The sequence below is a fragment of the Mus caroli genome, chromosome 10 (assembly GCF_900094665.2).
Source record: "Mus caroli chromosome 10, CAROLI_EIJ_v1.1, whole genome shotgun sequence".
NCBI lineage: Eukaryota > Metazoa > Chordata > Mammalia > Rodentia > Muridae > Mus > Mus caroli.
In genome coordinates, this window is record NC_034579.1 from 64,588,034 (window position 1) to 64,598,634 (window position 10,601).

Genomic DNA, 10,601 nt, shown 5'->3' on the forward strand with positions numbered 1-10,601 from the left:
TGAAGGTTCTGGTTATTACAGATTTTACATAATTACTGTGGTGTGTATGAGCTAGATAGCACTGGCTATCTGAAGAAAATAAGCAATCATCTTAGATACTGTAGCAAAGAACAACAAAAGAGAGAAGGCCTGGGAGACCCCCAAGAGTGCAAACCATGACACCTGCAGAACTGAGGTGTGAGGTGTGTGTGGAACTGACTTCACTCTTCAGCTGCCTTGATAATATCACTGTTCAAACTACCCCATCAGTTTGATCATACCAGGTCACTCTTGTCTGGGAAGACAAGTGTTGACAACAAATGACTCCCCCCCCCCCAATCTTCCCATAAAAATATTAAATGTCTATCAAATGACTCAACTCCCCAACAGAAAGCACAGATCCAGGGCTGATTCTAAGAAGCCACATCATTCTAATTGGGCCTCCTCCCATTGGTAGACTTACCTTGAACCAGACGCCAAAGCTCATACATATCCTAAGTATGGCATCTTTACATCAATGGGGCATCAAAACTCAGCCAAGACAGAGTCCCTTCCTTACCCAGAAGAGGATCAGCTCAGCTTTGTTTTATCAGTTGGTTGTTTGAATGGCAAATGGGAATCTGTTTGTCATTCTAGTTATTATAACATTTGTGTATATTAGAAAAGTTTTTATTTATTTATTTATTTATTTATTAAAGGACACCTGGACATGGTATAAAAGGTTTAAAATTCAAACACTTTGGAGGTAGAGGCAGAAGAGAAATCAAGGTTATCCTTGGATCTACAATGTATTCAAAGGCAGGCTGGGATATGTGGGTTTCTATTGCTGTGGTAAAACACCATGGCCAAGACAGCGGATAGTAGGAAGAGTTTATTGGAGGCTTATCAATCCGGAGGGATAAGAGTCCATCAATGTAAGCCTATCATGGCCTCGAGTGGCAGACACAGCGCCAGGAACACCAGAGAGCTCAGATCACAAGCAGCAGACAGAAAGCCGGCAGAGCTAACTCAAAATGGCACGAATCTTTTGAAACATCAAAGCCCGCCTCCAATGATGTACTTCCTTTAGCAAGGCCACACCTCCTAAGCCTCCCGAAACAGCCACCAACTGGGGACCCGGTATTCAAATGCTTGAACTATGGGGAACATCCCATTCAGAGACTCAGTCTTTTAAGCAAAAAAAAAAAAAAAAAGACTAAAAACCTTTGAGTTAAGACTTCATTGGCCTAGAGGAAGAGAGCTGCAGAACTGGGGATGAGAGCCACAGATATCATGAAAAGTAGGACAGAGGCAGCCCCTGTAGCAGCTTCCTCTGGTTCCCATCCATTAGTTGCTATAGCTTAAACCTACATCTCCAACTCAATGTTGGACCGCATACTGCACAGCAGGCAATGCCTGGCCAACTTCATGAGACCCACAAGGTAGGCCCCCAACTACACCACCATTCTCACAAGCACGCAGTATCAGGGACCACATTCACTCTGCACCCTGGAGAGTATGCGTGGATTCCTTCACCATGGGGCTACCTCTCATAACGTTAGAAAGACGGTGGATCAGAAATGAATAATACCAGAATAATACTGGAAATGTGGGTGTTCCCCTTGCCCCCAACCAGCCCCACCCCTTCATCCCACCAGGACTTTGATGCTTCTCATCCTTGGCGGTCTCCAAGGCCTTCTCCTTGACCTCAGAAGCCCGCAAGCTTCAGCTACCGCTTCTCCTCTCCTTCTTTCTCCTCTCCTTCCTCCTCCTTATAGTAGAGGGGAGATGTGGGGCTGTGGGTGTAGGGGAAAGAGGCGGGAAGGAGAGAGTTCTGGCGCACTGGGCGGGCAGACTCGGGAGGACTGTGGGACGCTTTCCACTCGGTCCTGGGTGGGCATCTGGCTGTGTGAAGCCATTGACCCCACACGGTGGGGGGTGAACAAGGGGCAGCCTCCGTACCAGGTTCGCAGTCTCTGGCATCCCATGCTGGATATGGCAGAGGAGCTGAGAACAGAATAGGAGCCCTTCCCTTTTCTTTTCCTCTTCTCTCTTCTCTTTCAAAAATGAGATATACAAGTTTAATTTTACATTTACCCACAAATCATAGGCTTCAAGGCGACCAAACCACTAAAAACCGTGAGATCTAGCTGACCATGTCTTGGGCGCACTGGGTTCCAGAAATGGTCAGCTGTGACAAAATACTTCACAGAAGAATCTCAAAGGAGGAAAGGTTGAGGCTGGCTCATAGCTTCTAAAAGATTTTGGTCCATCGTGGAAAGGAAGACATGACAGTCGGAGTGGCTTTGTCCTTCGTAGTAGCAACACGCAGCAGAGACTGGAAGAAGCTAGAGCTAGACCCAAATCAGTGGTGGATATAGCATTCAAAGGAGTGTCACAGGTGATCTGCAGCTACCAGCCAAGGAAGCAGGGGAGAGCTTTCAGGTGGCCTCGCAGGTAAATGGGTGATAGCCCAGGAAGCAAAGGATGGGACCTAAACCTTAGTGGTTTCAGATCCTTCATATGAGTGCCAAAAACTGGAGACTTCCTTATTGTGGTAACAACAGGGAGAGGGGAGGGGAAGGGCAGGATACCAAAAAGGAGAAAGGGAAGGGGTCAAGAGAGCATATCTGTCTCTGGTCACTCAAGAATAAGGTACAAGTGATGAAAGGACACTTCTGGGTCCCCAAACTCCCTGTGTTCTGAACTAACTTCCTCCCTCCCTCCCTCCCTCCCTCCCTCCCTCCTTCCTTCCTTCCTTCCTTCCTTCCTTCCTTCCTTCCTTCCTTCCTTCCTTCCTTTCTCAAGACAGGGTTTCTCTGTGTAGCCTTGGCTGTCCTGGAATCACTTTGTAGACCAAGCTGGCCTCGAACTCAGAAATCCACCTGCCTCCACCTCCCAAATGTTGGGATTAAAGGTGTGCACCACCACTGCCTGGCCCAAACCAGTGCTCTGAACAGCTGAGCCATCTCCCTAGTTCATGAACAGTATTTCTATAGTAGGTAGACTTTGAAACCACTTTTTAAACACATTGAATTTTAATTTGTGTGTGTGTACACTTGCACATGCACGTGTCTATGTGGAGATCAGAGGACAGCTCCTGAGCACTGGTTCCCTCCTTCTATCATGCAGGAGCCAGGAGACTTCAGGTCGTCTAGGCTTGGCGGTAAACACCTTCACTCATTGAGCTGTCTTCCCAGCCCCATTCAGTGCTTTCTTGAGGCGAGTAAGAGGTCTGTTGTCACCAGTATTCAAGGCAACTCTAGTGCCGACAAGGCCAGCAGTGATGTGAGGTAAACTCTGCATTGAGGGAATCAAGCAAAATATGGGCCGCCGAGTCTATACTTCAGAGCCCCAGGGAATGCTACTGTCTGTGGGTATGTGTGCACCAGTCAAGGGTGATGAGTGGATTGTGTCAGAAGGTTAGTCAGTTGTGGAGTAAGACGTGAGGCTGCCAGAGCTAGACACGGATTTATCCTATTCAAAGTGTTGAATTCAACGTATTCAAATGTTGTATTCAAAATGTACACCATTCCTGCCTCAACTTTACCGAAGCATACGGCTTAACTATTTTCCCAGGACAATTGGTAGCTGCTACATTTTTCTAAGTCTTGTTATGGCAGCTTGCAGACCCTCAGAGGGAAAGGCCAGAGGAAGGAGAGAGAAAAACAGAAGGCAGGACCAGACGGTGTTTCACTAGTGTTAACCAATAGCAAAGAATTTCAGATTTTTTTCTGTAATTGGATTTTGCCCAGCTGTTCTCCGGGTGGCTACCACTTCTTGGGCAGCAAAAGGCTCTAAGCTACACATTTTAAATCCTTTTGTTTTTTTCTTCTTCAAGTTGTGGATGATGGATTGATGTATGATGGTTGGGGCGTGGAAGTTTTCTACCAGGGTGTCTTGGTGATGAGCAGTTTCCAATGGAAAAACTGTAACAAGTCCATCCCTTGTCTCCACTGATGAATGGAGTTAGATATGTATGCATACCAGATGGAGACTACTGCAGAGAAAGAGTTGGACCTTCTCTAATTTATTATTTAAGAACTGAATTATTCACAATTGTCAATATTTGACAAATGACTTACAAGTTGTAATACACCTTGCAGTTCCTGGCATGACAGGCTGTTGAAATGAAACTGTCTATGACTGGTGCTTTGTGGTAGCCACTTTGATGAGGCAGACACACTACCAGTGGTTTGTATATGCTTGACACAGGGAGTGGCACTATTAGGAGGTGTGGCTTCGTTGGAGTAGGTGTGCCACTGTGGGTGTGGGCTTTAATACCCTAGTCCTAGCTGTCTGGAAGCCAGTCTTCTAGCTTTCTCCAGATGAAGATGTAGAACTCTCAGCTCCTCCTGCACCATGCCAGCCTGGATGCTGCCATGCTCCTGCCTTGATGATAATGGACTGAACCTCTGAACCTGTCAGCCAGCCCCAGTGAAATGTTCTTTACAAGAGTTGCCTTGGTCATGGCATCTGTTCACAGCAGTAAAACCCTAAGGAAGACACTGGCTCATTTCACCAGTGGGGACAGGAGAAGTTGGAGGCGCATTGAGACACCTAAATAATGAAGTGAAGCATAGTGAAGTCAGGGAACACTGAGCCATTTACTGTGAGAGTGAAGACACCATTTTGAAAGATGGCATCCAACCACATAGAGGTCTTCCCCCCCCCCGCCCCCCTCACCCTCCTGCAGAACTACATGTGCCAGCCATTAGCAGCCCAGTGGTAGCGGAACTTTCCTGAAACTCTTGACCCTCAAAATTGGAACAAAATGAAGTGGTTGCTTTAGGCTATTGAGACAACAGAGGATAATGATAGCCATGGCTTGGGAATTTTAAAGAGATGCGGGGCTAATTGTGTGGAAATTAGACCTGAGCGCTTCTGTGAGGAGTACTCAGGTGAGGTGTGGGCAGCCTTGCCCGGGTCCTTTGTCAGAGACTTCCAACAGAGGAGTAGTTAATGGCAGCTGTGGGAGGAGAAAGAGCTTACAAACTTCTCTTCCAAGCCAAGGCGTAGGAGGAAATGCACTTTCTCTTTCCTCGGGGGTGTGGAGCTGGTGCTTGGTTGAGTCTAAGAACTTTTTTCTTTTTTTTCTTTGAGTAGCCCTGGCTGTCCTGGAACTCACTCTGTAGATCAGGCTGGCCTTGAACTCATAAAGATCCGCCTGCCTCTGCCTCCCGACTGCTGGGATTAAAGGCGTGCACCACTCCTGAGTTTAGGTATCTAGATTGTTCAGATTTATGTTAACCAAGGATTTGTTTTTCTTTTAGGTTACCGCACTGTGATGGTTTGAATATGCTTGGCCCAGGGAGTGGCACTGTTAGGAGGTGTGGTCTTGTTCGAGTGGGGGTATCAATGTGGGTGTGGGCTTTAAGTTCCTACTCCTAGCTGCCTGGAAGCCAGTCTTCTCCTCGAGGCCTGCAGATGAAGATGTAGAACTCTCAGCTCCTCCTGTACCATGTTTGCCTGGATGCTGCCACATTCCTGCCTTGATGATAATGGACTGAACCTCTGAACCTGTAAGCCAGCCCCAATGAAATGTTGTCTTTATAAGAGTTGCCTTGGTCATGATATCTGTTCACAGCAGGAAAACCCTGACTAAGACACACATCAAACTTCCATTTGTGTTAACTGGAGCTTCAGTTCTGCCTCTTCTGGGCAGTGATGATGCTGAAGGGCAGAGAAATGCTACCTCTGCCTTCCAGGATTCTTGTCTTCTTGCTGTCCCAGAAGCCTGGCCCTAACCCCTCGGCTATTTCTCATCCTAAGTGTACCTCCGATATTGGGTATGAGATCTTTTTTTCTCACTTCTTTTCTTTCTACACAAAACCTGCAAAGAAAGTGATTTCACGTAGTCTAAATTCTGATATTTTAAGTGATTATTTTGTTACTTCCCCTAATTTATATGAGCCAGACAACATGAATTGAATGAACCTGTATTTAGTAAATATTACATCTCTTTGGAAGAGTTAATATCCACAGGCTACTGAGTCTATGAAACTGTAAGGACTGATAATATTATCTTTGCTAAATCATGTAGCAACAATGGATCCAAGAAGTTGGGTTTAAGAGTATGAAATACCAAGTCAAACATTTTCGTGAAATATATGCAAAACTGGCTCAGACATTCAGTACTGCAAGAATCCAATTCCTCTCCTTCTGGGTGACACAAAGGAGGTTCTAAAACATCATTTAACTTTGAGTATTGTAGGCAAGATACAACTGGGAAACTCCCAGGGATCCTGGACCACAGACAAGAACTTACTGTCCAAGTGAAGGAGGTGGAAATCATGTTTTACTCTTGTGGATAGACCATGCCCAGACTCACATGTGCAGGGAAGGGGCTGCTTCTACATTTTATTCAGTGCATAGAAGGATTCCAGAGTCTAAGCATGTCATCTGGGGATCTAAAGAAGAAACTTGCAATATTTGGCTAGTCAATAGAAGATGGAATAGATAGTTCTGAGGGTCACCCCAGTCACAGGTGGAAGTAACAGGGGCAGAGGAGTCAATTTGTCATGTTTGTTTGTTTTGTTTTTGTGAGGTTTTGTTGTTTTTTTGTTTTTGTTTTTTAGTTTTGCTTTGCTTTGTTTTGTTTTCTATTTTTGCAAGAACTAGAAGATCCAGAAAGGCAGTTTTATGGAATATGAATTTCTGGGCATCAAATATTGAAAGACTAGAGAGACAGATTGTCCTGGAAGTTTGGGTGTTAAGAGCAAGAATCAGGCAGGGTAACTCCAAGAGTCAAAGGTTCCTCAGAACCACATCAACATCAAGGATGGTTGGCTCTATGAAAATTAACTCAAGTGCAAGGACTGAAAGGGAAATATGTTTTGTTCTAAAACAGTCTTTAGTTCCATGGGTTCCATGTTGAAACCTCCCCTATCTGACCATATCCCAATTCTACCTCTATTTGCAGACATTTCTGAGGAACCAACTTATACCTCTCCTGGTTGGACTGGGACCCACTGAGTTTGTCAGAACAGCATGGGTCTGTTTGTTGTCCCTGCTAAGCAAAGGAAGGAGGAATGTCTGGTTGGGGATAGAGTCGTTGCCTAAAAATAACTTGTCTTGAGAAAATCTTCTTTAAAATGAGTTTAAAGTAAGAACTAGAGATTTTTATACCAAATGGGGGAAAGAAGAGGGGACAAAATGGTAAACGGAGCATTGTCTTGAAAACTGAAGTTAAATATCCACTCATTGATTTTCTTCCACAAATATTTATTCATTAATTGACTTGGTAAAAAGCAATTTTAGCCCTAGGATTACAGTGGTGAATAAGATCCATGGTTCAGCTATTTAGAAACAATCACAGGCCAACTGGATGAAGGTACACCAAACGCCAACACAAAACAGTATGGAGTCGATGAAGCAAATAAAGGGAGATTCCAGGCTTGGGAGGGCTTCAGGGAAGATGTTAACTCCAGAAATCATGGTTGAATATCCCAGCTAAAGAATGACATTCCCACAGGCCCTAGGATAGGATGACATCACCTGTTATCACACCGAGGGAGGCCCATGTGGTTAGATAGTCACCCCAGGGCTGAAGAGGCATGATCTGATGAATGTATATTAGGATTCTTAGCTTTCATTGTAGACATAATTGGGAGAGCAACCTAATTCTTATAAACATGAGAAATTATATCCTTTCCATTAGAGGGATTACATATCTGTTTTTACCTCAAGATTACTTATTTGTGTGTGTGTGTGTGTGTATAGGTGTGTATGTATGCAGGCCTGGCACATGCATGCCATGGCATGTTCATGGAGGTCAGGAGACTACCGTAGGGGCTGGTTCACTCCTTCTACCTTAAAGATCTCCGGGATCTAACCTGGGTCCTTGCGTTCAGTAGAAGAGTCTTAATTCACAAAACCATCTTGATGAACCTTTAAAAATATTTTAATAGCTCAAATTGATAACCTTTTCCTCACATTCAGCATCCAATGTATTATGGATACATCATTTATGCAATTAATTTTATAAATATTTTCAGATGTCTTGTTAGGGCTTCCATTACTGTGAAGCCATGACCAAGGCAACTCTTATAAAGGCAAACATTTAATCGGGGTTGGCTTATAGTTTCAGAGGTTTAGTTCATTGTCATCGTGGTGGAAAGCATGGTAGCATGCAGGCAGACATGTTCCTGGAAGAACCCAGAGTTCTGCATCCTGATAAGAAGGCCGCCAGGAGAAGACTGATTTGTACAGGCAGCCAGGAGGAGGGTCTCTTCTTCGTTGGATGGAGCTTGAGCACTAGAAGCCCTCAAATCCCTCTCCCGCACAGTGACGCACTTCCTCCAACCAGGCCACACCTCCTCTTAGTGCCACTCCACATGGGCCAAGCATGTTCAAACCACCACACCAGGCATCTATTCCAGCTTGTTTTTATTTGATGTCACCCTTACTCTTTTGCTCCTCATACAGCATCTCCACCCAACATTGGTTTTAAATGTTATTTAAGATACTTCCCACACCACGAAATCCAGAATCCTCTATAAGATTTAATACTTCATTTTCCCACCTATCTGGACTGAATGTGCCCTTTAAGTTACGTGGAACAGAGAGAGACTGTGTGACAAAGTGGACAAGGTATACACAAACATTAATTTAGAGATAATGTGCTTTGATGGAGGTGACCCAACCCATAAAGAGAATTTCACCTGTGTCTGTTGAGCACTCAATAGCTTAGACAATAACCACTCAGAGAAATGAGGCCCCCTTTTGCTATGGTGTCAAAGACTAGGCAGGGAAGCAGAGGGTTAGAGGATACAGATATAAGCAGAGGGATTTAATCTTTTTAGTGGAAAATTATCTCTGCAGGGAGGCAAGAGTCCTCTGTGCATACACCAGGAGGTCTGGCTATTCCCTGGAGGACTGGCAGGAAGCACCAAGTCACTGTGTCCAGGCCAATGGAGCAGGCCTCCGTTGACTTCCTGGCATTGTAAAGATTCTGGCCCGATGCCCCAGCATCCCTCAGAAAGTGATTTCTCAGAATTGTCTGGTCCTCCGGGGATGTGCAAGCATTTTAAATTGAGTTACAAAGAGAATACACAAACATTGTCCGTGGAGCATCTGGTCAAACGTGATGATTTTCAGAGACGTTAAGAAGCCATGGGACAGCATGAAAGCCTGGGTCTATAAACCTGTTATCCATTTGTAGTCATTTTTTTCTCTTTCAAACTCCATGTTTACGTGTTTCTTATTATAGCAATAATGAGAACAAGGATAATGTTAGCATTTATTAACTGTTTAAAACAATTTCAACTTCTCAGTTCCAAGAATGTCATTTAATCTTTGGAATAACCCCTGAAACAGATTCTATCTCTATCTAAGAATGAGGAAAGCAAGTCATAAGGTGATTTAAAAAAAAAATGGGCTGGAGAGATGGCTCAGTGGTTAAGAGCACTGACTTCTCTTCTAGAGGTCCTGAGTTCAATTTCCAGCAACCACATGGTAGCTGGCTCACAACCATCTGTAACAGGATTCGATTCCTTCTTCTGGCTTGTCTGAAGACAGCCACAGTGTATTCACATATATGAAATAAATAACATTTTTTTAATTAAAAAAAAGATTAAACTACTGCTAAGTGGTTGGTCTTGAACTTGACTCACAGACTCCTTTAATGTGGGCTGCCTGATTTCTTTGTTTTGACAGAGCTGAGTGGGAATGTTGAAATGAAAACACTATGACTGAGAAACTATTGGCACGTGTGTGGCTGGAGAGATGGCTCAGTGGTTACGAACACTGATTGCTCATTCCCAGGACCCACACGGCAGCTCAGTCTGTAACTCCAGTTCTAAGTGACCTGACACTCTCATACAGACATACACACAGGCAAAACACCAAGGCACATAAGATAAAAATAAATAGATAAGAATATTGAAAAAATTAAGAAGGAAAAGGGAACTATTAGAACCAAGTATGAAATTCAGATGGTTGCTTTTTAGAAAAACTGAAACTTTTAGCAAGAAAGTGAGCTAATTACATTCAAATTCTAGCCTATTTTTCCCCAGTTATTCTATTTATTGAATTGAAAACCACGCACCCTGTCCATTCTATACACACTGGCATACTTAAGAGCAAAGGCTTCCTGTTAACAGGGACTGCATCTGTGATAGTGTTAAGACTGTGCATCATTAGTTCAGCAAACAACACCAGGTGGTGTTTTCTCTGAACCCGGTTGTAGGCATGATGGTGGTCGGTCTGTTTAGCCTAAGTTACATTTTACTTTAAGGAGTTTGAGAAGCCCAACTACCCAGTACCTTTGTTTCCCCCTTTTGTTCTCCACTTGCCCACAACATTCTGCCTAAGTGCAGTCTCAGAGTCGAAAAGACAGAATAGCTTTTAGCCATGCTATGTACAACCACAGAGAAGTCTGGACCCTGTCGCTGGCCTGGGAAATACTCTGGCTTCCTTACAGATCTCTGTGACAATATTCCTCTTCTCCCTTTGAACTTTCCCCAAACTGTTGTTCAGATAAGGCTCTGAAGGCACCTTTGCTGATATCCGTCAGTATTGTTCATTCCAGGGTAAACAGGACATCTCATTTTAAAAAGGCACTTGAAAACCTCTTACCAAAAAAAAAAAAAAAAAAAAAAAAAAAAAAGATGAAGATACGATCAAGAATTGGGTGTTTAAAA